Below are 14,523 nucleotides of genomic sequence, written 5' to 3' on the forward strand. Positions count from 1 at the left end.
AAGAAGAAGAAGAAGAAGAAGAAGAAGAAGAAGGAAGAAGAAGAAGAAGAAGAAGAAGAAGAAGAAGATTGCAGACCCAAGAAAACAGGTTTAGAACACTAGGTATGATTCATGAGCTCTGCAACTTTGGATAGCCACTTGCCTCTCCAAACCTTGGCATTCTCTCATACAGACACCACCAGACCTTTCAAGATTATGATAAAGATTTATAATAATATATGTCCACTGACATATACTATGAAGATAGAAGCAATGGGTAATTAGAACCCTGTATTTTCAACCAAAAGATACAATGCTCCAATTACGTGTTTAAAGAAAGCAATTAGATTTGAATTATTTTTTATTAATGTCTATTTTTTAATTATATTCAACACAATATATATTTTATACCAATCATAAAAATGGTGGACATGTAATTAAATGAACATAAATAGATAAAGTCTTTTTGTTTGTTTGTTTTGTTTTTAGTAGAGCCTTAAAATCTTGACTCTTACTGTGGTACAAACCCAAAATAAGAACAATTTTTAGACATTGGATTTCATTGTAATAAGGCTGTACTTCAATGACCCTCATATCACCAAAGGATTTTTTCTCCATTACTGCTAAGCTGAGAGTTGAGTTGACAGTCCTGCTGTATCAAGGAATGAACTGTAGGCACGATTATTTGGATACAGATTTCCTGCTATGGTTAAAGCTATTTGACTTGAGTGATTCTCATCATTCTCAGCCCCCAAGGAACAGGTTACATTCATTTAAGAAATGATGTGTGTATTAACATGGTCTATCCATGAAGTCATTCACCAACTGTTTCAATGAACAATGGTTCTGCATGGTTGGCACAGACATTAGGTGAGGGCAAGAATCTGGTTCATTGGCTGTGATGATTTTGAAAAGCATTCATCTCAGAGAAAGAGTAACTTATAAGTTCCTCTTCTTCTTCAAAATAGATAAAATAGGGGCTGGAGGGATGGCTCAGCAGTTAAGAGCACTGGACTGCTCTTCTGAAGATACTGAGTTCAATTCCCAGCAACCATATGGTAACTCACAACCATCTGCAGTGAGATCTGGCACCCTCTTCTGGAGTGTCTGAAGACAGCTACAATGTACTTATATATAATAAATAAATCTTTAAAAAATAATTATAAATATCAAGCAAAACATTCAGTCTCACTCTTTGTTGTTCTCTGACAAGCCACCTCCCAAATTAATTGTCTACATTTCTTTTGGCTGTATAAATAACTTTGAAATATTAAAGCTGTTCTGAAAACCATAGTATAGTACAAGAACATCAAATAAACAATCCTACTAATAGAGAGGCTGAGATAGGAGGATGGTTTCAAGATCATTATGTGGTACACAGCAAGACACTGTCATGTACAAGCAAGAAGAAAGTATATATGGAATGTACAATGTTAGACCTATTTCTCCAATTACCAAGTTAGAGAGACCACTGGGTGACAGCGAACACATTTCTAATTCTCCATATTTTTGAATTTCAATTGATTAGGATATGTTGGTAGTATTCATTTTTATATTAAGAAATATTGAGGAAAAGTGATTGTTACTTCCTGTTATTTTTGCTATTAGAGGTGGAATTATGTTTGTGTGGGTTTGTTGAAAGATTACTTTCTTGCTTTTTCTAGGGTATAGTTTCACTCCTTGTGTTAGTGTTTTCCATCTATTATCCTTTGTTGGGCTGGATTTGTGGAAAGATATTGATTGGATAAATTTTGTTTTGTCATGGAATATCTTGTTTTCTCTGTCTTGGTAATTGAGAGTTTTACTGGGTATAGTAGCCTGGGCTGGCATTTCTGTTTTCTTAGGGTCTGTATGACATCTGCCCAGGATCTTCTAGCCTTCACAGTCTCTAGTGAGAAGTCTGGTGTAATTTTGATAGGCCTGCATTTATATGTTACTTGACCTTTTTCCCTTACTGTTTTTAAAATTCTTTGTTTAGTGCATTTGGTGTTTTGATTATTATGTGATGAGAGAAAATTCTTTTCTGGTCCTGTGTATTTGGAGTTCTGTAGGCTTCTTGTATGTTCATGGGCTTCTCTTTCTTTAAAGTAGATTTGAATTCTAAATCAGATTCTCTGGCAGAGCCAGTGAATTCTTGGCCAGACACAGGTAGCAAGCACAGGTAGCAATGTGTATACTTTCTGGAGAGAACAGGAGAGGGATGGCAGGCTGGATAACTGAAAGGGCAGAGTTTCAACAGTTTGTAGTTAACTGTTACTTCTTTTAACTGCTGGTGATATTCAGTATCCAAAGAATATGCAAATTCAATAGCACCACACCCATTCTTTTCTAAGAATACTATCCCAGTACTATATTCATTGCATCAAAATTCTGAAAAGAGATAATTGGGGTAGAAAATTTAACTGAAATAAAACACCACAATATCCTTAAATTTTAAAACCTTCAGAAAATAATTTCAGAAATTAGAAAAAGGCTAAAATGTTGAATAAAATAGATTACATGATGGTAATTTCTATGCCGTAAAGACAAAACGGCAGCTCTCTGCCTTTCCATTTTGACTCTGTACATATCTGCACATTAAATGAGCACAAAGCATCTAACTAAACACCAGCAAATGTGGAACCAGAACACCAAGTCTCTATGGGTCCACCATCAAATTATCACATTTCCTCTTTGCTGAGGGAAGAAAACAGTGGGTATAGAAGTATAGCGTGTTATCCTATAAAAGATCTGTAGCCTCAAATGCTGTTACTTTAATAAACAGAGGCCTACGGCTGGTCAGAGGCCTCTCAGTCATGGTCAAACTACATGACCAGTATGTCCACAAATTGTTAGGTTTCTTGCTACAGTTTTTGAAGAGGCAAGAAGCCTTTACTGTTACAGAATTATTATCTAAGACATGGTAAGCATTTCAAAGGACAAAACAGAACAGGGCATATATAATTTTAAATATATACATTGTTTTAAAAGCAAGGGTTCTACACTTCACCAATCAGCCATTATCTACAAGGACTGATTTTGCTTTTAAATATGGTCTGCACCATTAGGTCTTTTGGCCAAAAAATTATAGCAACAAGCATTTGCAATTAATTTTACAAGGTCTTTTACTGGCCTTTATTGTTACATAAAGCTCCCTTTTCCCATTCTTTGCTTCTGATACCACTTCATGAATGCAGAATTTCTCAAATGCCTGTCATTCTCAATACAGTCCCCTTGGGACTATTTCAGGCATAAATCTTGCTGGAAAAAGCTTAATTATGTACTCACAAATTTGATACATTTGATATATTGATAGTAGAATACTATAACCATTAAAAAAAAAAGCACACTGGGAATTACAAACAAATGACTCAGAGTAAGTGCTAATGGCCTATTGTGAACTGAAATAAAAAGTCAGGCTACAAGTTATATGTAACATGAGGCAACAAAGACATATGTACAATGGTATGCGGGCATATGTGCATGCAAATTACATAGTGAAGTTAATATGATGGAAGGACAGTAGAGTTGTGAAGGGTCAAAAGGTCCTATGTGTCTCTAAATTAAATGAAGCCTTTATAAGTGGAATTTACTTATATAATGAAAAGAACAGAAACAATTATTTAAAATATACAGTTTAATAAACTACCTGGGTTTACAAAAAAGCTTCTGTATTAACACTATGAAATAGCCTTTTGATATCAACAAGGAAAAACAAATATCATTTTAGATCATGTCTCAGTCCTTTCTAGATTTGAGAACACAAAGCTAGAGCTTTAATTTTACTGTGCCCACTTTAACCTTCAAACTAACTCTATGCTCGTTTCATCTTTCCTTGCCAGGTCCTGTTTTCTAATGTCCTATGAGTAACACTTACCCTTCCATTATATGAAAAGAACAGCCTACAATATTATCTATGCAATAAGGCATTCTTTACATGCTATGACTGATGTTGAATGCATATATCTAGAGTTTCGCTGGACCTCCTGGAGTCTATGGATTCACAGCTTACATCACAAACTTAGCACATAGCTCTAAACAAAGGTCTTATAAACTAGCATTGTATAAGCCACTGTCACCAGAAATTCCACCTTGATATCCTTTAGCATGTGAAAACCTTTTTCAGAAGCCCCAGGTCCCCCTTCCCAATCTGGACATGTCTCCAAGAGGCAATGCTTCTGAGTGGGAGAATAATCCCTTTGAAGGCCTCACAGACCTACTCTTAGCCAGGAGCCATTTCCCCAGAACCACAAAAGTTTGTTACCCTCCTTAAAAAACTAAGTTTCACTAATTTATTCTTTCCATATAAAAGTCATTCTAAATAAAATTTTAAAACATTACAAAAAGCTTTTAAGAACATACAGAAATTTTTTTTCTCCCCTAACGGCTTGCCAGGCTCACTCCATCAGAAGGGTTAGTGTCTTAACTATTTCTTGTAGGTATTTCAGGAAACTGCTTTGTAACACATAAATGTAATGGGTTAAACATTATTTAAAGGCCAATGGGAAATACAGTAGTTGGTTTAACCTTTAAAAAATTTATACTATGTAATAGGTATATCAAAATTTACTAAGCATAGGCTTTTGCTGTAAAAGTATGTGTTTTAAGTCCTTGTTCAGAAATGTAAGAACCTACTTTAGCCAGCTTACATGCTTCTTCATTACAGTGCCTCCTCAAAAATGCAATCCACCAAGTGAGGACTGCCAATATTGGTTTAAGTAAAATTACTGTCCAAGTGAAACTGTGGCCAAACATAGGCTGACAGGGCTGTCATTTGGCCACAAGGGCTTATCCTAGCCAAGAAAGAGAAAAGCATGCTGGGCACCCCCCTCGCCTGTCCTCCCAACACCACACCATACAGTCTCTAAAGTAACAGTTTTCAAATTATACTGTAGTCTATTTCATACCGAGCATTCCCCAAGAACCTAGTATGTGCCGAAGATGCTGCCAGACCCTAAGAACATGGTTCCTTAACACTCACTCTCCTACCCCAGGGATGCCAATGCCAAAGTGATGGGCCACAGCCACGTGGCACTAACACAGTATCAAACAATAACAGAATACATAATAGAAAGGTGCATGTTGGCTCCTATACAGGCAGATATCAAGGGTCCATTGCTGTCCTGCCTTTAAGTTTTTATTTGTTTCAATTTATGACCCCTCTATATCTGGCACAGTACTGGATATAGAGTGGAATTTTAGTTCTTGCCAAATAAACAATCATGGATGCCATTTAAAAGCTTAATTTCTTAACTATCTGAATACTAAGTAGGAGACCGCTAGCATGAACTCTGTATAGAATTCTGATATCAAAATAAAACAAAAACAAAAAACAAAAAACAAAAAAACCAAAAAACAACAAAAAAAAACTATACAAACTATCCTCACTAGCTATAGAGAAGTAAATCATACAAGAATAACTAGAAAATACCTGAAAACAAGTGAATTAAGAGGGTGATATCATGGTGATTTAGGTAATATATACTGTGGATGTTGGTCTGACTTCACTAAGTACATTTTTTTGAGGCATTTGATATTTATTTTATCAAAACAGTCAACATGTAAATTACTGATAATACACACACCCTTTTTTTTCTTTTACTGGATTTTTTTTCACTTACATTTCAAATGTTATTCCCTTTCCAGGTCTCCCCTCCAGAAACTCCCTATCCTAGAAACACACAGCCTTGAAAATGTGGAGTTGTAGAAGCAGCAGTAGGAACACAGGTGGCCTGTGAGAGGCCTAAGGGAGAGTAGTCTTACTGGGGAACAGGCCAGAGCTGGGAATGCTTGTGTTCAGAAGCTGTGGTTTAAGAGCATGAGTTATCCACATTTTATGTGGCTTTTAAATATGTAACTAACAATTGAAGTTATTAAGATTAAAATTGGGTTCAGGGCAGTGACACAGTGTCTTGAATCCAGGGATACCTGAGCACAAGAGCAAACTGGCCAAAATATAACGGCTACTTTGTTTCCTCATTTGGACAAATAGAAACCCCCAAAGGCTCAGAGACCTGATAGGTAAGTAACCTCAAGAAAGGCACTTGGACAAGCAATTGAGTAATAACATGACTACTTAACACTAGAAAGCTCTGTGTGTGTGTGTGTGTGTGTGTATGTGTGTGTGTGTGTGTGTGTGTTTGTGCATGCACAACAAATGACTGAAGCAAGAGTAAAACTAATGTTTCTTACAGATAGTAGTCTTCAAATATGCTTGTCATTTGAGGATTGTACATATTCACTTAAATTTTCATTGCATTAATAACTATGTATTAATGAAAGTTATTTTTCAATATGAAGTATTTTGGAACTTTTGACCTTCCTTCCACCCATTATCTTGCTTCAGTTAGTAAGTTCATTTGTTTATTCCCTTCTTTCTCCCTCTCCCCCTCGTCCTGCCCCTCCCCCTCTCTGACATACAGTCTTCCTATAAAGCCCAGCTTGGTCTTGAGCTCATGACAGTCCTTCTGTCTCAGCCTTTTCAGTACTGGAATGACAAATATGCTCTCCTTAGTAAGAGAACATTTAGGGTTATTAAGGCAAAGAGAATCTTGATCTTACTAAGTTGCCCAGTCCTGTATGCATACTAAAGGATCTAGCCTCAAGTCTTACCACAGTACAGCTGGAATAGCCAGTTTTCTCATCAGAGTCATAGTTGTGCCTCTGATCCAGAGGAGCTATTCTTTACTCAAGATAATTGGATCACATTCATATTAATTGTGCTCACTAGGTAAAGGGTATTTTGACTTGAACGGATTCTACTGAGTTTTCCCTAGACTTCAGCAGGGAAGTCTATGAACTTAGTAGTGCTGTTTCTCTACATTGTCCTGCAAGTAGTTGAGCTCTAAACGTGAAAACTCAAGTACTACCCTTTATGTTCTTTAGTCTAAAATGCACTATTAGTTTTTAGTTGTAGTTTTAATCAATTCATATTGTGATGAGATTAATTTACTAACATATTAGAAATATGTAATTTTGGAAAATTTTTTACTGAGGGATATTTATAATCTGTTGTCAGTTTGGAGAAGAATGTTATACAGTAGCATCGGAAATTATTAGATATGTCTAAAAATATGCAATTTTAAGATTCTTCAGTTTATGTTGCTGTTAATGGTTCCTAAGTAAAAAAAAAAAATCTTAAAAGTCTCATTTTGCTGTTTTTGGAATAAGTCATCTCTTTAACTTCACTTTTGTCCAATAATGAGCAGAGAAATCTCTAGAAATTTCTGGGGACAGAATGCTCTTTGACTGATATAGCTGTGACTTTGGGACTATATACCTTCATAAAATAGTGCCTCTATACTCTGAAGTGAGGTGCTAATGTGAAGTGAGCAACCAGGTGTGATCAAGTACAGTAGAGCACTGTGTCATCTGAGCATGAAGTAGGAGACCCAAGGGTATTGAATATGAAGATAATTTCAAAAGGAGAAAAAGTAGCAGAGGGAGAACAGGTAATGAAGATTGATGGCTACTTGGTCTTGGTCAGCATCAAGAAATAAGTGGGTCCTGATAGTTTTCCTCTAAGGGTGTCTTACCAGGTTAGCTTTCTGGAACTACATGCACACCCAGTCACAAACACACACAGACATACACACATGAACACACACACACTACACACACAAACATCTTGGTAAAAAGCCATCTACTTTGAGTATTAGATACCAGGACTCAAAGCAGCTTATAAGTAAGGGAAAGATAAGACTTTAAATTTTATTTTGTGTATGTAAGCACCAAATTCAAATTTGTGAATTACATTGCTTATATTGTCTGTATACTATTTTAAATATGGCATCTTTTTCACTCACAAAAAGCAAAGAAACATTGAATATGAAATAAAACTAAGTAGGCAGATATAGATAATGCTTTCTTCTCCCACATATCAAGTGTTACATATTTGAAATTGCACTGCAAACAGATGGAATGAAAGAACATATCCTTTGGGAATGCAATGCCAGCCTCTAAAGGGACTCGTGTTTCCATTTAAGGAAGATGGAAGAAAGAAAGCAACTTCAAAGTCAAATTGACAAGAAGAGAATTTGAATTATAAGACAAATTAATATTTCATATCAGATTTTCAATTCTTGCCAGCAGCTGGTCCATCATCTTGGTCACTCCTTGTGCTTTTCCTAGTTTGGTAATTTGTCACCCCACCATCTTAAGGTGAAACCAGAACAGTCTAATATATTTCAGACCTGAGTCCTCATTGGAAAGTGTCCCATTGGAATGTTGAAAAAGGCAATTTTCTCTGCCCAGCTGATAGGAAAATCCAAGTGTCTACTAGGGCTCATTTTATCCTCCACTTGACCTCTGCCCAATGGATACAAAAAGAATCTCTCAATTCCTTCACACTCCACACAGGCTTACACCAGGGGTACAGAGCTTGAGAGTAAATTGTTATAGAGTATAGACCATAAGGTCTCTGTTGAAACTATTCAACTCTATCGGAACATGAAAGTAGCCACAACTCACACATCACAAAGCATAGATGTTTTCCAATAAAACTTTAAGTTCCACAAGAACCTTAAAAACTAAAACACGAGACCAGGCATAGTGGTGCATACCTTTAATCTCAGCAATTGGGAGGCAGAGGCAGGCAGATCTCTGAGTTTGGCCTTAAGTGAATTTTAAGACAGCAAGGTCTACACAGAGAAATTCTCTCTGAAAAAACAAATGAAACAAAAAAGAAAAAAAGAAAAAGAAAAAGAAAAACAAAAGCAAAAACATGTCTAGCCAATGCTTTTCTTTTCAAAGAAGCACCGAGTACAAGGTGTATATGCCTTTTAAAAGGAATGTTGCTGGGGCCAGAGAGAATGCCTTAAGTTCAGTTGCCAGCACACACATTGCAAGTGTAGGTATACAGGGGAAGACCCTTGAAAGAAATGTCTAATAGAAACTATGATGATGCCACATATATCATCAAATGCCTATAATGCTAGCAATCAGAAGGCTGAGGCAAGGGAACTATAAAACTTGAGACCAGTCAGGGCTATGTGGAGAGATGCTGTCTCCAAACAAATGAGCAAATAACTACAACAAACCCTGACATAGCCCATTAAATTATTGATGCTTTAGCCATAATGCTTCCCATCACAATGACAAAACTAGTGTTGTTCAACCATACCTAGTAGGAGGACTATTTTGATCTTTCAAGGCTAAACTTTTTTTTCATATGACTTAATTATTTTAGGCAATGGTATAATTATAACTCAAAACAGAAGAAAAGGTTCCAGTTTCACTTCTGAGCTGGGATAAAATATTCAAACAACAGTGGTACAGGGTTTGGCCTAATGCTGCTTGTAGTCTTATGTTGATCTGGATCTGTAAAATTGTTTTCACATCCTCATGTAAGACACTGAGGGATCCTGTCCCCAGTTGGTTCTGATTGGTAAATAAAGATGCCAGCAGCCAATGGCTAGGCAGGGCAGACAAAGGCAGGACTTGAGATTTTCTCAGGCTTGGGAACAAAAGAAGAGAAGGAAGAAGGAGATCCACCATGCTAGGAGAAGGAAGAGGAGAGGAAAGATGCCATGCTTGAAAATAGTGGAGGACAGAGAGGCAGAACTAGTATGTGAAGAAGTCGGGAGAGTGCAACCCAGTTGGGCAACACTCTGGGTCCAGAGCAGCCAAGACAGAATATAGAATTTTGTATGTAATATCTCAAGATTATTGGTAGGAGGTGGAGATTAGGAAGTGGCCTGGCTGTTGCTCTGTTTAAAGTATATAAAAATATAAAGGCTGTGTGTATGTCTTTCATTTGGGAATGTACAGCATTGAGGTGGGTAGTGAACACACCACAGGGATTTATATATATTAAAAAGAAAAAAAAAACCACTATTCCTACAAAAAGTAACTAAGATAAGGGAAGTATTTATTTGGCTTACAATTCAAGCTTACTGTCCATCCTATGAGGAAGTTAAGGTGAGATGCAAGAAGAAAAATTGCATGACATCCGGAGTCAAGAATAGAGAGAAATAAATGCATCAATGCTGTCTACCAAGCTGTTTCTTCTCTCATCTAGGTTTGTTCTGCCTGATATATGGAATGTTCCACCTTCTGTGGGCTGGGTCTTCCCAGATTAATAAACAACTGGACAGTCCTCCACAGATATGCCCATGGGTGATAAAAATAATTCCTCAATTGATACTGCCTTTTCAGGTAATTCTAGGTTGTGGTAAGTTGACATTTAAAAGTAACAGCAAGCCCATAACCAACATCAAACTAAGTGGAAAAAACTTAAAGTAATTCCACTAAAACAAAGGACAAGACTAGGCTTCTCACTTTCTTTCTCTCTCTTCAATATAGTACTTGAAATTCTAGCTAGAGCAATGAGAAAACTAAAGGAAATCAAGGGGATCAAATTGGAAATGGAGAAGTCAAAGTATTACTATTTTTGGATAATATGATAGTATAAATAATAAGTGACCCCAAAATTGCTAGCAGAGAACTCCTACAGCTGATAAGCACCTTCAGCAAAGTGGCTGGATACAAAATTAACTCAAAGAACTTAGTAGCCCTCCTTTTATACAAATGATAAACTAGCCAAGAAAAAAGTATGGGAAAAACACACTTTAAAATAGCCACAAATACTATAAAATATCTTGGTGTAACTCTGACCAAGAAAGTGAAAGACCTATATGACAATAACTTCAATTCACTAAAGAAAGAAATTATGGAAGATATCAGAAGATGGAAAGATCTCCTATGCTCATGGATAGGTAGGATTAACATGGTGAAAATGGCCTTCTTACAAAACAATCTACATATTCAATGCAATTCCCATCAAAATTCCAATACAATTCTTTACAGACCGTGGCAGGAAAATTCTCAAACTTCATATGAAAGAAACAAAATCTCAGGATAGTAAAATCAATACTGAACAATAAATGAACTTCTGGAGTTATCACCATCCTTGACCTCAAGCTATACTACAAAGTAATACTAATAAAACTGCATGGAACAGACAAGTTAATCAAGGGAATTGAATCAAAGTCCCAGAAATAAATCCACACCCCTATAGGCACTTAATTTTGACAAAAAAGGCAAAACTATTCAATGGAGAAAAAGCATCCTCAACAAATGGTGCTGGTATAACTGGCAGTTTGCATATGGAAAAATACAAATAGATCCACATCTATCACCCTGTACAAAACTCAAGTCTAAGTGGGTCAAAGACCTCAACATAAAATCAGATACACTAAATCTCATTGAAGAGAAAGTGGGGAATAACCTTGAACTCCTTGGCATAGGAGACAACTTCTTAAGCACAACACCAATGGCTCAGACTCTAATATCAACAATTGATATATGGCACCTCATGAAACTGAAAAGCATCTGTAAGGCAAAGGATACTGTCAATAGAACAAAATGGTAGCCTACAGACTGGGAAAGGATCTTCAACAACCCTACATCTGACAGAGTGCTATTATCCAAAATTTATGAAGAACTCAAGAAGTTAGACACTAACAACCCAAATAATCCAATTTAAAAAGGGGTACAGAGCTAAATAAAATCCTCAGCAGAAACATGCATACATACATGCATACATACAAACATACATACATACATACAATCATACATACATACATACATAATTTAAAAAAAAAAGAATCCTCAACAGAGGAATCTCAAATGGTGAAGATGCACTTAAATGTTTGAAGTCCTTAGTCATCAGGGAAATGCATACCAAAACAACTCTTGAGATTCCATCTTCCACCAGTCCGAATGGCTAAGATCAAATCTCAAGTGATAGCACCCTCTAAGTAGCAAAGGGGAGGGAGAATGTGATGAAGAACTGTGGAAGAGGGGACCAAGAGCTAGACAATGCCTGGAATATAGAGAAATGAAATTATTAATTAAAAAAAAAAACTACACAGTGCGTTCCAGGCTAGTCTTGGCTACATGGAAACCTTATCTAGAACAAACCTGTCACAATGTCGTCTCAATCAATCTACCCAGAATAACTTTTCTCATTACATAGTAAACCTGTACTTAAGCACTTATATTTTATTTATGACAGATAATTTCTCCATATTTTCATTTTCTATTTATAATACTTAATCCTAACAATACAGAAAACACCTATAATCTTCATACATACTAGTATCTTCATTGCAACACTCAACCCCTAAATTCTGGAAAGAGTATGTTAACCAGTTTAAGTAACTTCATCCAGCTAATGTACATTACATTCTGCTTATACTATATTTTAGACAATTGAGGAAAATGTATATAATAGAGATGCTGGCATAGGACAGAAGCTAAACAACAAGCAGTGTTTCTGTGACATACAATCAACTTGATTATCTTTGGATTTAACTAAACGAGAAGTTTTAACATCAATACAGTTGTGTGCTACTTATAAATTAGGATGATGGTTAGGAAAAGAGAAAAATGAACAAGACACCTATGATTTGCCTGTTGACATTCTTGTTGAATCCCATGGTTACATGTGTCATTTCTCCTTGTGACAGATCTGTATTCACTACTCATCAACTTTGTTTTGAATTTGATATTTCATTTAATTTCTTTAAAATTCTTGCAAGTAGAAGAAAGAAGGGAGTTTTCTGGATAATATACTAAATGCCACCACTCATACTAAAAAAATTAAATGCATAGCTTCAATTGAAAAAATAAAACAAAAATACTACTCTATACATTTTTTCATTAACATATAGTTAGGGAAAAGGAAAAAATGTCTCTTGTTGGTTGAGATATGAACTGGCATTTGTGTATACATTATATAAACTTCCAGGGGACCCAAGTAATATATACCTAAAAATATTAAAATGTGTACTATAATTAAAAGTATATGTTAAAAGATGAATCAGGCAAATATACAAGAGTATGTTTGTAAATGAAAAGAAAAGAAGCATTTATAAGTTAATATCCCTCAAAATTCTTGTAATTCTTAAAGTCTGAAAGCAAGTTTCTAATGGGTGATTAGCTAAATGTTGTATATCAGGTGCAGAACTATATATACAGCTATGTGAAATAGCACAGAAAGAGCCATAACTCATTAATCTAAAATATGTCACAAATATGACATACTTTTAAGGAGAGGGGACAAAGCTGTGCAGAGAAACACACTCTTGAGGACTGAAGTAGGCTACTCCAGTGACTATTTTTATGAGCATTTATGAATTTTACAAACCTCATACTGTACATCCCAAGAAGCCAACTTCAGCCAACATATAGAGAACAAAGTGCTCCTCTGGAAGATAATCACTTTACACTTGCATCCTTGCTATATCACAAAACAGCATTATGAAAAGGCAATTTTCATTTACAGTACCATTGTTGCTTAAAGTTTATCTATGTTCAAGTAATGATCTCAGCAAAAAGAAGCTATAATCTCCAATTCTCTATAACCAGTATTATAATTTTAATTATTGATATCCTCTAGATGCTATGTAAAACTTATTATAATACAGGCAAAGACAGAAAACAAGATAATAGTATGGAAGAACTATAATAATCTGATGTCATGAACAACAAATTACTTCTCTACTTTCTCTCTGTTTTGTAGAGTTTTGCTATTAAGCACTTCCCATTTGAACCATGTACGTAATGATTTCTTCCAGGTCAGTAGTCTATTGCACTGATTACATTCAGTTAAAAAAGTAAAACCATAGCAAGTCCCTTCTCACATGTAATGTTTTTTTTCCAAAACCCAACATATAACCATTACTCTACATTTCTTAGGAAAAGGGTCAACTGAACCTGTCACCCCTTGTCTCAAGATCTTAAGTCAAGTGCTGATGCAGCAGAATCTCCTACAGAGATAACTGTTCATAGCAACTTGTCCAAGAAGACCCTGGATTATAGCCCATATCCTCAAACGATACCATCATTTTTCATTAACTAATATCCCCGGTTGGATAAGTTACTGTACAGCTGGACTATTGCCCATACACACAATTCATATCACAATAGCTCTAGAATTTAGAGTAAGTGCTTCAAGATATCCACTTATAGCTTTATGACTATGTACACTAAAAAGTGTGCAGGTAAAAAATGTACAGGAAAATAAGATACTCAAATTTCACTAGAGGTGATCTGAGTCAGTAAGAACAGAAAACTGTTTCTGGGTGGACCACTGTCCTATGCATGGTCAAATCATAAATCTTAAAGATATAAGATATACTTAGAAATTCAACCAAGCTATTGATACTTGTTAAGTTATGTCTCTCAACATAATGATCCAAACAATTTCATGAAATAAAGGTAAATCCAAACTTTATCTATGCCTACTATTTCTATCTTGATTACTGGTACAAACTATTCTGTTACTTGACTAGAATGCTTTGTCAAAACAAAACAAAAGCAGAACAAAAAAACAAAACAAAATCCAAAAGCCTGAACACCTTAACTACATCCTTACCAGTAATGGTGTTGCTAATAAATTTAAATATATATTTATTCGCAATCAAACAGAAGCAAGAAAAGGAAAGGGAAAAGAGCTGTAAAACTAAGATTAAATAAAAGATTTTCCATGAATATTAAAATCATTTGGAGGGGATGGTAGGTTTGCAAGCACTAATTTCTCCTTATAAAGTTCTATCTAGA

At 35.6% G+C, this 14,523-nt stretch overlaps 1 protein-coding gene across 2 annotated transcripts in view; it reads right to left on the minus strand.

Moving 5' to 3' along the window:
• The window catches only part of Rspo2 (R-spondin 2), a 147,993-nt gene that overhangs the window by 58,807 nt on the left and 74,663 nt on the right, over window positions 1-14,523 (minus strand). The window lies entirely within an intron of this gene.

The sequence above is a fragment of the Mastomys coucha genome, unplaced genomic scaffold (assembly GCF_008632895.1).
Source record: "Mastomys coucha isolate ucsf_1 unplaced genomic scaffold, UCSF_Mcou_1 pScaffold7, whole genome shotgun sequence".
Lineage (NCBI taxonomy): Eukaryota > Metazoa > Chordata > Mammalia > Rodentia > Muridae > Mastomys > Mastomys coucha.